Source organism: Hemiscyllium ocellatum, chromosome 7 (genome assembly GCF_020745735.1).
Source record: "Hemiscyllium ocellatum isolate sHemOce1 chromosome 7, sHemOce1.pat.X.cur, whole genome shotgun sequence".
NCBI lineage: Eukaryota > Metazoa > Chordata > Chondrichthyes > Orectolobiformes > Hemiscylliidae > Hemiscyllium > Hemiscyllium ocellatum.
Window position 1 is genome coordinate 93476961 of NC_083407.1, and position 17074 is coordinate 93494034.

General features: G+C 43.0%; 1 long non-coding RNA gene across 2 annotated transcripts in view; it reads right to left on the reverse strand.

Moving 5' to 3' along the window:
• Nucleotides 1-17074, reverse strand: part of LOC132817215 (uncharacterized) — a 54212-nt gene that overhangs the window by 24502 nt on the left and 12636 nt on the right. The window contains exon 2 of one of the 2 annotated variants that reach the window (XR_009644861.1): nucleotides 13698-13786. This is a non-coding gene — a long non-coding RNA (uncharacterized LOC132817215). Of the gene's footprint in view, nucleotides 1-13697; nucleotides 14029-17074 lie in introns of those variants that run through there. The other variant, XR_009644860.1, reaches the window with a different exon arrangement.

Sequence of the window (17074 nt, forward strand, 5' to 3'; positions counted from 1 at the left end):
AAGTTCTCCAGTTCTTCTTTTCTCACCTCCTTCCTCTTTCTGTACTTTGGGAAGTGAAATAATTAGGGCGTGCTTCCATAGGTAACAGTAAATAAGTTTACCTTACAGGGACGGCTGGATTCCTCTCAGTCAGAATTGGCTTCACCCTCACTCACAACTCTACAGCATGCTTGTGAAAGTATAAAGTATAGAATAATAAAAACTGTAGGTTGATGACAGTTTTCCCAGCATAAAGGGAAACAGTCAGTCCAGGATTCATCACACATTGATTCACCTCACTCTCGGCTGTTTGGGAAACTCCCCCCACCAGAAGGGAATTGGAAGAAACTATTGAGTCACTCACAGTCTGTCTTGTAGCATGCTTCTAGGAATTAGCTCAAGCGTGGCATGACCTGGTTGAGTATAGATCAACTTCCAGCTCACTCAACTATGCTCAATAATTGATTGTGAGCAAAACATCAAACAAGGCAAAAAAATATAGACAACATGTCATTTTAGACATATTTCACTGTTTCGCTTTTTCATCCATTAAGCATTTTAGTGAGTGCGTTCTGCATTTACAAGGCACATATTTGCACCTTGACATTTTGATATTCCATAAGGGACGTAGCCTATAGTGTTGTAAAGAAAGAACGTATTCTGAATGTGTTTTCTCCTTGTTCAAAGGCAAAACTCAAGGATTGCAAGTAAAATGATTATCAAGGCCCAGCAGAAATTGATTTGACTGTCATCATTTCAGGTGTTAACATACTGGTTCAAGATAGATAGAAAAAATGTAATAAACAAAAAAAAACGTTTCTTAAGTTACACTTGTCATTCCTAGAATGTAATGAGTAGTGGATAAATCACATGGAACTGAATCCAGTGTGGATACATTCCCAACTCAAGACCAAAGCCTTAGTTGTTGAATTGTATTATTTCTATTGGGAATAAATATCACTATGTTGTGTTCTACAAAATTCTACATTTCCATTACTATCAGAATAGCTGTATGAGTTACCGGGGAATGAATAATCATGAATCACAGACTTGATACTGCAGAAACCAAGGATATTGGTTTCTGACAGCTTTCATTGTCGTAGATTGAGCAGTTGTTTTTCTGAAGGGATATGACTCGCCTTTCAGGACTACTGTTTTGCAATAGACTGAACCATGTGCGCAATGAGTCAGTCTAGTAAATACAGGCATCAGACAAATTTTAGCTGTGAGAGCAGTGAACATACTTGCTCTTACAAGAGTCACATATACCTTTCTCCCAGAACAAAGTCACATTCAAAACGTTTAACTAATCAAAGAACATCAACTGACTCTCTCTCACACAAGCTAGGGAAATAATGGAGAGCTGGAGTTTGCTGCTAACAATTGTATAAATTTCTACCCTGATACTTGAACTGAAGGACATATCCTAGAACTGTTTAAAAGATGATTAACAGAAGAATATAAGAATAGGGAAAGTAGAAGTGGGATCAGATCATGTAGCCCATTGAGCCAGTTTCACTATTCAGTGCTGTCATGGTTGATTTTCTGCCTGAGCTCTGGCGTGGACAATCAGATTCTAACCTCATTTCCATCTTGCTCCAAATATAGGCAAAAGAGCTAAATTCAAAAGGAAAGGTAAAGGCAATTGCTCTTGATATCAAGGCAACATTTCACTGAATGTGGCAGCAAAACATCCCAACAAAACTGAAATGAATAGAAATCGGGATAACCTCTCTACTGGTTGAAGTTATACCTAACACAAAGGAAAGTGGAGTGACTGTTGCAGGCCAGTTATCTCCACCCAAGGACATCGCTGAATGATCTCCTCAGTGTTCTAGGCCCAACCGTCTTCAGCTGCTCCATCAATAACCTTGCCTCCATCATAACATCAGAAGTGGAAATTTTCACTTACGACTGTACCATGTACCAGCACCTTTTGTGATTCTTTAGTTAATATAGCAGTGTTTGAGCATATGCAGCAAGGCCTGGACAAATTCAGGTTTGGGCCGATAAATAGCAAGTATCATTGACACCATGCAAGTGCCAGGCAATGACCATCTCAGACTGGAGAGAATTTAATCACCTTCCTTTCATGGTATCACCTTTGGTAAATCGCCCACTATCAGAATCTTTGGGATAACTACTAACCAGAAACTTAATTGAAACTAGTCCTATGAATGCCCGTGATGACAAGACCGGGTCAAAATGTCCAATAGAAACTTCATATCTTGAATCAGCAAGGCTGTCCACAGTCTACAAGGTACAAGTCAGGAGTGTGATTGAATACTCTCCTAATGTCTGGATGAGTGCAGCTTCAACAACACCTTAGTAGATGGGGAAGACGTTGGACAAAGCAGCCCATTTAATTGGTATCAATTCATCACATTAAATGTTCACTTTTCCACCACTGACCACTGTATGCTATATGTAACCTGCACTACAGAAAATAACCAAGACTCCTCCAACAATACCTTCCAAACTCATAACTTTTACCAGTTAGAAGGACAACAGTTGAGAACACCTCCTGCAAGTCATTCACCATACTAACTTAGAACTATATTATCATTCCTTTGTTATTGTTGGGTCAAAATCCTGGAACTCTCTTGTTGTGAATGACCAGACCACATTGACTGCAGTGGTTCAAGAGGTGGCTTACCATCAGCTTCTCGAGGGTAACTAGGAATTGGTGATAAATGTCAGCAACATTCATATCCAATAAATTATTTTTTTTAAATTCACGCACTGTTGTGTTGTGTCTCATGCCTAATAAGCAAAATACCTCAAAGAAACATGCTCATGTTATGATCAATGTATTATGGCTTATGACTTGATGGTACAAAGGGCTCATTCTCCATCTCATAGGGGCCATTTGAAGCATGACATACTGAGGGAAGAGGGTTACATTTTATGACCAAATTGCCAAACACCAGCCAAGTCACAGTAGGGCCTGTGATTCAATAAATATGTTGATACCAGTAACTGTAATAAAGATCTCTTGAGTCTTTCAGCATTATGATACCCATATCTCATTCTTATGTTATGGAAGCGAAGTTTTACCGCATCAGGTACAAATGCTCTGTTAAAAGAAAAAAGTTAGCTGCTGGCATATGGTTGCCCCAACTTCTGATTGTGTTCACCCGTGAGCTATTCGTGAGAGTTCACAACTCACTAGCTTAATGAAAATGAGGTACCCTGAGTCTATCGAGGCAGAATAATTTCTTCTTTTGTTCTTTTTCCTGTGTTCTTACATGCAATACTTTGATTCCAATAAGCCTTTGGTGAGATGTGGTTAAGATATAGACTGTTATGTTGCTCTATTTCATAATAATAAGAACAACACGTATCATTGCAGTCAAAACACATTCCGCTTAATTATCTTAACCGTGTCTTCTCAAAGAAATGATAAACCACACATGGTGTTCTTTTCACAAACTGACTGGCTTGTTTTTGACATTACTTTCCACCTGGAAACTTTCCAACAGCAAATTTTGAAATTTGGAGATTTTAGTCTGGGCTCCTGGCATGCTCTGAGCTTGTTCTTGTTTGACGGCTCGATTCCATTTGCCCATTTACTTTGTGATTTTCTATCATGGGCAGCGAAGGTGGCACTCTGGTCCCGATCTCTTCCATCATCGAGCAATCATCAACAAATGCATTATTAAAAGCAATGATGCTTCCACAGACGTATGGACTTAAAGACAATGGGTTCTGTTGCTCATAACAACAACTGACATTAATCTAGCTGTTAAAGTAGTAAAACATCTTCGTGGACTCATGCACAAGCATTTTCAAATAAACAGTCACACTGAAATGCTTAAGGGGATATTACGATACAGGGCTTTGTCAACTAGGTAGTTTTGTTTTACTAAGGTGAAAAGGAGGGTGAGAGAAATAGAGATGGAGAGTATTGGAGAAGGGTTCCACAGCTTAGATAGCGTAGAGGTACGGTCATCAATGACTCGGTGATTAAAATCAACATCTTTCCTCTGCCAACACGCTACATCCCACTACCGTCAGTCACCTACACCCCAAGTATAGTATAAATGCTGTCTCCTTCCACACCACTTCAGCTCTGATGAAGAGTCATCTAGCCACAAAATGTTAGCTTGCAGTGTCTCCATGGATGCTGTCTGACTCGCTGTGAATCATAGAGTCCCTACAGTGCGGAAACTGATCTTTTGGCCCAACAAGTCCACGTGGACGCACTAAAGAGTGGGTCTTTCAACCCAGACACATTCCCCTATCTACTACTCTACATTTCCCCCTGACCTAATCCACACATCCCTGAACATATGGGCAATTTAGTATGGCCAACTCACCTAACCTGCACATCTTTGGACAGTGAGAGGAAACCCACACAAACAGTCGCCTGAGGCTGGAATCAAATGTGGGTCCCTGGTGCTGTGAGGCAGCAGTCCAAACCACTGAGCTATCACGCTGCCCCTATTGTGATCACCAGCATTTGTTGTTTTCAGCACACATTCCAGCATCTGCAGTAATTTGCAGATTAAAACCTGATTAAAATCTGATATGCTGAAAGGGTGAGAATTAAAGGAGTTTAGGGATCTCAGAGGGTGGAGTGGCTGGAAGTGACTCTAGAGGAGTGAGGTATTGAACTCAAGGAAGAGAATTCTAAAATCAAGACTTTGCTTAACTGGGAGCCAATTTTCTGCACACACTGAAAGGATTTACAAATGGGACTTAGTATGAGTTACTCTTGCACTGAGACAGCATGGATATGACATCCTGAATGATCTCTGTACTGTATCCATAGGCTGCTGCAATTCAATGAAAATAGCTATAGTAGTTGTCTTGCCTCACAGAAATATATGCATGTAGCATATTGAGTGCTTTTAGTGCATTTTATATTATTGCATTTGTGTGTCCTCTAATCTATTTTTGCCTTCTCTCTCAACATATTTTTAAAGAAAACCAGTGTTACAGGTTAATCTTTGTTTTGCCAAGGTACAGTTCTGCTTGTGGTAGTCCACAGATTGCAAATAGCATTTACCTTTGATAGTTGGAGAATTGGGCACAGCAGTGAGAGTGAGGGAAAGGGGATTGTGATGTATCATGGCGAACTGGTCCAATTCTGCTAATTTAATGCTCCCATTAAGGTTGAAAGTCACCTCTCCACACTTCAAAGTTTTCTCTGTAATACTTGTTAAATTTGTGACATTCTTATTTTGTCACTTCCCCTCCACCCAGCATGTTACAGCCAGGTGCTAAATATTTATCATGTGACTTGATTCATCGCCAGCGGTGAGTGACTACACCCCATTCCCACACATAGTGTAGCCAATGTATATCTGTGTGTACATGTGTGTGTGCATGTCTGTCTGTGTGTCTATGTGTGTCGAAGTTCTTGTATGCGAAAAGCTGTTCAGGTTGCGATTGTATTGCCCCCGAGTTTGGGATGAGCTGCCTTTTGTTTCTGACAGCACACGCCGTGCGAGGAGAACAATGCACCAGTGTTAGAGGTAGATCGGCCAAAATTAGAATTCAGCTCCTAATCCAATAATAACAAAATCAAGCCTCCCATTTCCTCAACAATTTAACACCCACTGAACTTGGCAGCAGTGCTTCCCTCAGTTACTGTAAATGTTGGAAGTTCAAAACACATTCCAGATGAAACTTCGCATCAAGTTCAGCCAAATCCCCAATCAAAGGCAAGGAAATTACTTCATAAATCGTCATGTGTAAATATTTTCAGAGATTTTTAATCAGGATAAAGCTGTTTGTAAGCTTTTCAGAGCTGGGGCCTGCATCAGCGCACATTCAATTCGCACAAATCAAATAACCAATTAATCCTCCAGTTTATAACATGCGCTGAAAGAATCCAGAACTCATTAGTGACCCACTTACTCTTTCCTTTTTAGTTATCCATTCATGGGTTTTGGCATCACTGACAAGACCAGTATTTATTATCCATTCCAAATTGACCTTGAAGAGTTGATGCTGAGTTGCCTTCTTGAATACAACAGGGTGGCTTGCTACAAGAGCAGAAATTGCCAGAGAAACTCAACAGGTCTGATAGAGAAAACAGTCCTAACCAGTCCACACCGACCCTCTGAAGAGAAACCCGCCCAGACCCCTTTCTCTCTGACTAATGCACCTAACGTGATGGGCAATTTAGCATGGCCACTGTGCCATCTTAGCAAAAAGGCAGCAAAAGAGGGCCATAAGTAGACAATAACTGGCAGTGTGGCAGGAAGTCCAAGTGGGGGGTCTTCCTTATCAGGGTGGAGGCAGGGTCCTGATCTATAGACCTCCTACCCAATTAAATGTGCTGCAAGGAGGGCATAACGTCACTAGTACAGACATAAAACTACAAAGCTGCTCTAATGAACTTGTCGTGATGATGCTGCCCCTTTAACAAACAAATGCTGTCCTTGGTTTTTCAAGAGTGGTCGTAAAGGCAGTAATACCGATAAGTTTGGAATGTCTACTTGCAAACAATGGCAAGGGAGTGGCCAGTTCTCCAGTTCAGGCTTTTTTTCTACTTTGGTTTAGTTTTAGCAGGCAGTCAAAAAGCTGGTGGAGATCTAGAGAAGCAGCTGGAGTGAAAAGCTGTTCCATACTTCAACAGAGGTTTCTTGCCGGAATGCTCTCTCTCTCTGTTTCTCTCTTTCTCAATATCACTCTCCCTCTCTCTGTCTCTCTCTGTTTCTCTCTCTCTCTCTCTCTCTCAGAAACCTCTCCTGCCATCAAGAACCTGTGTTTGAATTTACCTTTTACCAAGGGGTGTGTTTATGGGATGTGGTGGGGATCCTTTGCTAAGTTGCGATAGAGTCGGTTGGGTTATCAAATAAGTTGTTATTCTAAATTTTGTTTTCTTTTGTTCATGTTTCATCCATATCGTTTAAGTAAATTCTGTTTTGTTTAAAGTTAAAAAACACAGAACACCAGGTTACAGTCCAACAGGTTTATGTGGAAGCACTCGATTTTGGATAACTACCTGATGAAGGAGCAGCGCTCAGAAAGCTAGTGCTTCCAAATAAACGCATTGTACTATAAACTGGTGTTGTGTGATTTTTAAGTTTGTACACCCCAGTCCAACACCGGCATCTCCAAATCATGTTTTGTCTAAAGCTGAGTGGTTTGACCAGCTACATCTCTCCTGAAATATCCACTCAACATCTGCTTAAAAATACTAAAACATTAGGGTCTAGGCTACCTTCTTAAAATGTTTTGAGGGGGTCTGGCCTGGTCCATAACATTGTATATTCATGTATTTGTTTTTAAGTCATTGGATACATAAACATATTAATTTCTACTTTGATCAATGAGCTGGTGTATTTTGAAAATAAGGAGGTCACATACTATTTGGAAAACAAGAAGGTAAGTAGACATTTAAAAAGAGCATAGAGCGCAGACACACAAATCATACAGTATAGTATCACAGGTTAACAAAGCCATCTCATTACAGACAGGCACGTGGGGGTTAATTTCTAGAGACTCCCCCCATGGAGCATAAACAGTAAGGGGTGTATGTCAGCCCTCGGGCTACTGACTGTGTGGAGTTTGCACGTTCTCTCCGTATCTGCGTGGATTTCCTCTGGGTGCTCCGGTTTCCTCCCACAGTCCAAAGATGTGCAGATTAGATGAATTGGCCATGCTAAATTGCCCGTAGTGTTCGGTGGATTAGTCAGGGGTAAATAAAGGGGGTGGGTATCTCTTCGGAGGGTCGGTGTGGACTTGTTGGGCCAAAGGACCTGTTTCCACACTGTAGGAACCTAAACAAACCTAAACAATTGACCTCCTTCTGGTGCTGGATGTACTAGATCATAGAGGAGCAATCTTAACTCTCTACTATCAGCAGGAAAGCAGAGTTGAAGTTTGTGGCTTGTAGTTAAAATGCAATGTTTCCATTTCTCACGCTATTATTTATGGTACCGTGGGTGGTTTAGGCCATGGGTACTGTTACTTTTGCATACAGAAGCCAGTTTTCTGTTTTCCCAATTTACTCCATGTGATATCAGGAACAATTGAAGGTGTTGGATGCTGCAAAGACCGTGAGCCCTGACAACATCCCAGCAATAGTACTGAAGACTCATGTTTCAGAACTTGCTGCATCCCTAGTCATGCTGTTCCAGTGCAGCTCCAACACTGGCATCTCTGCAGAAAACACAGGTATGGCTGTACACAAAAAGAAGGACAAATCCAACTTGGCCAATAACTGATCCGTTTGTCTACTCTTGATCATCAGTAGAGTCATCAAGAGTGCTGTCAATCAGCACTTGCTTAGCAATAGCCTGCTCACTGATGCTAAGCATGGGTTTTACCAGGACCAGCCAGCTCCTGACCACTTACAGCCTTGGTTTAAGGAATAGAATTTCAGAGGAGAAGTGAGAGCGACTGCTCTTGACATTGAGGTAGCATTTAACTGAGTGTACAAGAAGGAGCTCCAATAAAACTGGAGTTGATGGGAATCAAGGGAAAACTTTGCTGATTGGAGTCAGACCTGGCACAAAGGAATATGGTTGTGGTCGTTTGAGGTCAATTTCTCAGCTCCGGGATATCTCTGCAAGTATTCTTCAGGGTAATGTCCTAGGTGCAGCTGTCTTTGCTGCTTCATTAATGATCTTCCCTCCATCACACAATCAGAAGTGTGGATGTTCTCTGATTCACTTACTAACACCCTATCTCTAACCACCTTGTTCTCTCTAACATCAGTGAATGAAGTATGACCTTCCAGATTCACACTCATCTTTCCCACAGTTCCACATTGGAGGTTGCTATGTGAGTCTACCTTCCTTTCTACAAAACCTACAGCCCTAACCAAATATGCATTCTCTCAGGCTGAAAATATTATCCACTATTTTTGTATAAGCTTCTTGTACTTTCTGTAGCCTTTGCCATTGTTGAATGCATTTTCTTCTGGCTTTGCTTTATACATTACCAGCTCAGGGAGGTTTCATCTCTGACCAGAATATGCCCAATAAAGGCTTGTCTCTTGCATATTATTCCACAACTTATGAAGTCCCCTAAAATTTCCTTCTCCTCCTTACCTATGTGTTGTCTCTTGGTAACATCATTTGCAGACATCTTATACAGTGGGCAGATGATATCCAGTTTCACCTAACAAACACACCTACTTTGGACAAACTAGCTACCAGGACACATGAACATCACATGAGCCACAAAAAGACTTGACCCACTCTCACCAGTAACCTTACATACAGATGCGGAATGACACCACTTCGACTGGGACAACACATCTATCCTGGGCCAAGCCAAACAGAGACATACACGAGAATTCCTAGAAGCATGGCATTCCAACCAGAACTCTATCAACAAACACACTGGCTTGGACCCCATTTACACCCTCTTGGAAAAAGAACCGGAAATGACATCACCACGGGAAATGTCATCAAGACCGGAAATGATGTCATCAACCCAAGGAAACCTAAGCACATAAGTAGAAAGCAGGTCAATAACACCAGTGCTTCAACAGAGTCTCACTGATGATGTTACCTAGTAAGGTGACAAAACGTCTGAAAATGAAACTTTCAGCTCAGCGAGCAAACTTACATCCAGTTTCAACTCTCCATCATTTCTCCCGATCCGACCACCATCTCTATGCTGCTAGATTATTTATCTAATTTACAGCCTTGATTGAATTGGAACATTGCATCATTACCAGAAATTTAATTGGGCTCCCTGGCCATTGTTTGAGACTGAACCAGGCAGTTTCTAACTTCCGACTTGTCCCTGAGTTGAGCAGCTGACATCACACAATGCCTAACGCCAAGGCTGATTTCTTTAACTTTTTACCATTTCCTCTCTCTGTTCCCACTTGAACTCATTTAAGTCTTGAAACACTCATCCATGATGTTGCCACCACTCTATGGATGATGTCACTTTTCTTCCTCCCATCCTTCATGCCATGTATAATTGAGCTCAAAATCTCTGTGGTCCATATCCTATCCCATTCTAAGTCCAGTTCACCCATTAGCACTGTCCTTTATTGACTTAGATTGGCTTTCAGTTACTCCAAGTTTCAATTTTAAGAAATGCAACATAATGTTTAAATTCCATCTTAGCCGCCTCCTTATCTCAGTAATCCTTTCATTTTCTATAACCTTCCCAGAACTCTCTGTCCTTCTGACTGCAAAATCTTGTTCACCTCCTTCCCTATTTTCCCCACTATTGGTTGTCACAGCTTCAATCATTGACTTCCTGGACTCTACCTTAATCCCTTTCACCTTTCTTCCTTAGATAATAAGATAAGAGATAGGAGCAGGATTAGGCCATTCAGACCATTGAGTCTTCTCTGCCATTGATTAATAGCTGGTATGTTTCTCAACCTCATTCTCCTGCCTTCTCCCTGTAACATTGATTCCCTTACTTATTAAGAACCTATCTATCTCTGTCTTAAGGGAACTCAATGACTTGACCTCTGCTGTAATGAGTTCCGCAGACTCATCACCCTCTGGTTGAATAAATTGCTTACATATCAGTTCTGAAATGTCATCCCCTCACTCTGAGGCTGTGCCCTCAGAGCCTCATCTTTCCTACTAGTGGGAATATTTGTTCACATCCAGGCCTCTCAGAATTCTGTGAGTCTCAATGAGATCCTCCCTCATCCTTCAAGAACAGACTCAGAGCCCTCAACTGCTCCAAATATGACAAGACCTTCATTCCAAGAATCATTCTTGTGAACATCCTGCGGACCCCATTCAAGACCAGCACATCCTTAAGGTGGAGAGAGGGTAGTAGTGGAATGGTGATTCACAGGCTGGAGATCCATGACTAGTGGTATTCCATACTGGGATATCTGCTGTTTGTTTACATAGAAATAACTTGAACAAAATTGTAGATGAGTAGGTCAGTAAATTTGCAGATGATACAAAGATTTGTGGAATTGTGGATAGTGTAGAGCATTGTCAAAGGATACAGCAGGATATAGATCAGTTGCAGATATGGACAAAGAAACAACAGAGGAGTTCAATCTGGGTAAGTGTGAGGTGTTGCACTTTGGGAGGTCAAACATTAAGAAATGTATGCAGTTAATGGCAAGACCCTGAAAAGTATCGATGTACAGAGGGATCTTTGGGTTCAATTCCATAGTTCCCTGAAAGTCAGCACACAAGTCCACCCTTCCTCCTGCAAAAATTCTATCCTGTATTCCCAACTCCTCCGCCTCTGCCATATCTGCTCCCAGGAGGACCGGTTCCACCACAGAACACACAAGATGGCCTCCTTCTTTAGAGACCGCAATTTCCCTTCCCACATGGTTAAAGATGCCCTCCAATGCATCTTGTCCACATCCCGCACCTCCACCCTCAGACCCCCCCCCCCCCCCACTCCAACTGTAACAAGGACAGAACCCCCGGTGTTCACCTTCCACCCTACCAACCTTAGCATAAACCAAATCATCCGCCAACATTTCCGCCACCTCCAAACGGACCCCACCACCAGGGATATATTTCCCTCCCCACCCCTTTCCACCTTCCGCAAAGACCATTCCCTCCATGACTACCTGGTCAGGTCCACACCCCCCAACAACCCACCCTTCCGTCCTGGCACCTTCCCCAGCCACCAGAGAAATTGCAAAATCTGCACCCACACCTCCTCCCTCACCTCTATCCAAGGCCCTAAAGGAGCCTTCCACATCCATCAAAGTTTTACCTGCACATCCACCAATATCATTTATTGTATCCTTTGCTCCCGATGCGATCTCCTCTACATTGGGGAGACTGGACACCTCCTAGCAGAGCGCTTCAGGGAACATCTCCGGGACACCCGCACCAATCAACCACACTGCCTTGTGGCCCAACGTTTCAACTCCCCTTCCAATCAGCTGAGGACATGGAGGTCCTGGGCCTCCTTCACCTCCGCTCTCTCACCACCCGACGCCTGGAGGAAGAATGCCTCATCTTCCGCCTCAGGGCATCAATGTGGATTTCACCAGTTTCCTCATTTCCCCTCCCCCCCCACCTCACCTCAGCTCCAAACTTCCAGCTCAGCACTATCCCCATGACTTGTCCTACCTACCTATCTTCCTTTCCACCTATCCACTCCACCCTCCTTTCTGACCTATCACCTTCATTCCCACCCCCATTCACCTATTGTACTCTATGCTACTTTCTCCCCACCCCCACCCTCCTCTCATTTATCTCTCCACTCTGCAGGCATTCTGCCTGTATTCCTGATGAAGGGCTTTTGCCCGAACCGTCAATTTTTCTGCTCCTCGGATGCTGTCTGAACTGCTGTGCTATTCTAGCATCACCCTAATCCAGAATCTGGTTTCCATCATCTGCAGTCATTGTTTTTACCTGGATGGGGTGGGAAAGAAGGTGTATGGCTTGCTTGCCTTTATTGGTCAGGGGAATGGAGTACAAGAGTCAAAATGTCATGTTGCAGCTTTATCGGACTTTGGTTAGGCCACACTTGGTGTATTGTATTCAATTCTGGTTGCCACATTACAAGAAGGATGTGGAGGGTTTGGAGAGGGTGCAGAAGAGGTTTACCAGGATACTGCCTGGATTAGAAGGTGTGAGCTATAGGGAGAGGCTAGAAAAACTTAGATTTTTTTCTTCAGAGCAGCGGAGGCTGAGGGGAGACTTAATAGAAGTCTGTACAATTATAAGATGCATAGATAAGGTCAGAATCCTTTTTCCAGAGTTGAGATGTCTAATACTAGGGGGCATGCATTTAAAGTGAGAGGAGGAAAGTTCAGAAGATACATGAGGGACAAATTGTTTACATGGAGAATGATAGGAATCTGGCACTGCCAGGAATGGTGGTGGAGGCAGACACAACAGGGGCATTTAAGGGACTTTTGGATAAATGCATGAATACACAAGGAAAGGAAGGACATGGATCAAGAACAGGCAGAAGGGATTAGTTTAGTTTGGCCTCATGTTTGGCACAATGTCTTGGGTCGAAGGGACTGTTCTTGTGCAGTTCTGTCCTATGTTCTATCCTTTCTTAGATATGGGGCCTAAAACTGCTCTCAATATTCCAAAAGCATTCAGACCAGACTCTTATACAGCATCAGCAGTGCATCTCTGCTCTTGTATTCTAGCCCTATTGAACTGAATAGTCGTATTACATTTACCTTCTTAACTGCCAGCTGAACTTTCACATTGACCTTATTGGAATCCTGAACTGGGACTCGCAAGACTTGTTGTGCTTCAGATTCCCAACATTGACTCCTGCAGAATGCAACTAGTCAGAGGCTGCCATCCTGAAAAAGACCCCTTCCTCCCTATGCTCTGCCTTCTGCCAGTCAGCCAATCTTCTATCCATGCCAGTACCTTGCCCCTAACACCATGGCTCCTATCTCATTTATCAGTCTCTTGTGCAGTACATTGTCAAAGGTCCTCTGGAAATCCAATTAGATCAGGCCGACTGGCTCTTCGTTGTCCAACTTGTGCACTATCACCTCAAAGAAATCAAACAGATTTGTCACTTATGACCTCCCCTTGACAAAGCTGTACTGACTCAGTCCTATTTTACTATGCATTTCCAAGTACACCGTAATCTAATCCTTCCTAACAAAACCTTCCAAAACAATTACTTCCTTGACAGAGCTTTCATCAGCTCTCCGATATCTTCTAGTTCAGGGTCCATTTGTTTCTGATCAAGCTTTTTCAAAACAATGTGGCACGCTGATTCAAACTTGATGCATGAATGAATGCAGGTTTGTTGGCTGCCCTAATATTTACGTGAGTCATCCAAATAAGTCATTAAGGTAATTTGTTTCGTACCTTCAGTGATGATTACCATATTGACGGATTGGGAAGATTTTCTTTTTGATGTATATGATGCATTAAGTCTCATGGCTTCATGTCCAGACCTGATTCAGGAAAGTACAGCTTTACTTAACACATACCATTGTTGCACCATTATCCAAAACAGCACTAGTTTTCGAGAATAAAGTATCACAACACTAAGTTGTATGCAGTCAGAACTTTTCCATTTTATGTCTTCAATTCATCCAAGCACCTTCATCAATAAAAGCAGCTGCACTACTTTCTGAAGTTTTCATACTTAGTGGCTGACAGAAGATTCTTTTTGCTCAGAAGGGAGCAGGACCTTCAGGAAATGTCTGTATCACTCTTGCAAACCCACACAAAAGGCTGACACATCTGCAGTGGCTTAGGGCAGGACGGTGGCTCATTGGTTAGCATTGCTGCTTCACAGCGTCAGGGAGGTGGGTTTGTTTCCACCCTCGGGTGATTGTCTGTGTGGAGTTTCCTCCGGGTGCTCCGCTTTCCGCCCAAAGATGCACAGGTTTGGTGGATTAGTCATGCTAAGTTACGCATAGCGCCCTGGGACCAAAAGTTAGGTAGATTGCCCATGGGAACGGCAGGGGTATAGGGTGGGGGTGGGAGGGGGTGTGTGAATCTGGGTGGGATGCTCTTCAGAGGGTCAGTGTGGACCCCTTCCACAGTGCGATCTGCTTCCACACTGTAGGACTTCTAATTGCTAACCTTATGTTGTCAACGTATTATACAGTGAGTTCAGGCTTTTAACCGTTGACAGTTAGCGAAGCACCTTGTCCATCTCCATGCTGTCAAACCCTGTAAGCATTTTGAAATTTCAATGATATCCCCTCTCACTCTTTTTATCTCTAGAGCAGACTCCCAGACATATTCCTTCTACCACGCCATTCCAAAGCTTGAAACATGTTGTGACTTCCTTTGTGACATCTGTGAGAGTGTGTGACAGCTGTACTTGGTCAGGGTTCCAGTACAACCACCGCTGCTTTAGAGTATGTGACACCAAAATTCCAGCTTGCAATGTCAGTCTCGGTCCCAACACACACTTTGAGCTGTTGTAGAGAACACAGAAAGGGCTTTCTAGAATGGAGCTTCTGCATTTTCTAAAAGGAAAGCAAAACACTGGGTCTGAAATAAAGTCAGCAAGTGCCTTCTTCTTTCATTCTTAGTTCTCGACTGTTTAACATCTACTTCATGAAAAACCTGGAGCAGACTCTGTATTTGCAAAACCACACTTTCACATGGCTTGTGTCAACATGCTTTTCTCCTGAGTTTATTCTCTCCCAAGAATATATTAGGAACTTGTCGAGCTGTTTCTCACATGTGGTGCTGTCTGGCAGCTATTTTAGATAAAATTTGATCCCTCAATCAGCAATGTGAGCGGCAGATTGTTCATCAGCGTTTTGGTGAGGGGAAGTTGCTAGTTGGAATAACACATCACATTTCCAATCCTCAGGTAAACAACAGACAGTAGAATCTTGGCCATTCCGTGCTGTTCCACTATGCAAAACATAGATTATTTCTTCAAGTTTTTGGAAGCCAGATAAACACCTGTGATCTTATTGAATTTGAGAGTACACCCACTGATTCAAACAGATGCAGGGTTCTGAAGAAGGACCCAAAATGTTGTCTCTGCTTTCTCTCCACAGATGCTGCCAGACCTGTTGAGTTTCTCCAGCAGCTTCTGTTTTTGTTTCAGATTTCCAGTTCTTTGTGCTTTTTTGCTGAGATATAAACCAGTCCTTGTTATAATATCAGGTGGAATTAGGACAAGCAGGACAGTTCATAGAATGTATTTGGATCTGCTAACTGGCTTGTAAAATCTGAGCTATGTTACTAGCAGATACACCATTTACTTCCAAACACTCAGAGTGCAGCCAGATATTTCGATAGGTTTGATCAGAATGGTTTTGGGGTAAAGACCTTCAGGCTTATTTTCATTGAACAACACAAAGACAGAAGATATTACCAGTTCTTGAATTAAATGTTATTTGTTCACCTTCAACACCTCCTTTCATCTCTCGATGGGAGTCTTTCATGTTTTACTGAACACAATCTGTACCACCCAGGATGAAGTTGTCCAAATAATACAACCGAATACAGCCCTGCTTTTCTTATTTTGAGAGATTGCTACCTGCCTGATGAAGTTGAAAACCCACTCTGGCATCTGTGAGATTGTAGCTCCAATATTTACAAACGGGCGGTCGAGTTGCGGGGAAAGGGGTCTTGGAGGGTGGGGTAGTGAGGGAGGAGATGAGGACACAGGCTGAAGGAATTCTGAAGAGGGGAAGGAAGGTGTGGGGTGGGAGGGTGTGTGTGTGGAGGATGGGAGAGTGTGGGTAATGGCAGGGCACTAGGGGCAGGGAAGGTGAGGGGATGAGGTGCTCAGAGTGGAGAAAACTGTATAAAAGCAGTCATGCTGTGAATGCACTGGGTCGTACAGGAACTTCATTTTCAAGTAATGTTACTTAAGTGACATGGTGGCTCAGTGGTTAGCACTGCTGCCTCACAGCACCAGGGACTCGGGTTTGATTCCAGCCTCGGGCAACTATCTGTGTGGAGTTTGTACATTCTTCACGTGTCTGCGTGGGTTTCCTCCCACATTCCAAAGATGTGTGAGTTAGGTGAATTGGCCGTGCTAAATTGCTCATGATGTTCAGGGATGTGGAGGTTAGGTGCATTAGTCAGGGGGAAATGTAAGGTAATAGGGTAGGGGAATGGGTTTGGGTGGGATACTCTTTGGACGGTCCATGTGGGCTTATTGGATCAAACAGCCTGTTTCCACACTGTAGGGATTCTATGAAAATATGTGTGATGCGCAGGTTTTATTTTTGCTGGGATGGTGTGGGGGTGGAGGGGTTCAGATGGGGAGAGCTCATTGTCATATTTTTTATCTATTTCTCACTTGGCAGCAGCCAAACCAACAGCCTGAGTAGCAGGGGCAGGAGAGAGACGACCTGTGGCACTACACTGTGGCCAGGGAACCAATAAGACAGAATGTGACAAGTGGACTGGAGGAGGGGTAGGGGCTGTGAGTTTGAACAGAGAAGGAGCGGTCAATAATAGGGGAGGGCGGATTAAACTCCTTTGAAGAAACTGGGGGAGGCACGCCTGCTACTGATGACCCACAGGGGGCACCACTGGGAAAGATGATCACTCTGGAGATCCTAAAGCTTTCTATCATGTCTCCTGACCCCTGAGGATCTAATGCAGTAACAGTGAACCTTGAATTCGGTACTCCCATTACCCTCTCAGAGTCTGATTTAAATACGTTAATGAATCTTCTCCATGATGCATCACCACTTGCTACCATCTAACTTCTACCCTGTTCCTCGATATTTGATTTGATTTGATTTACTATT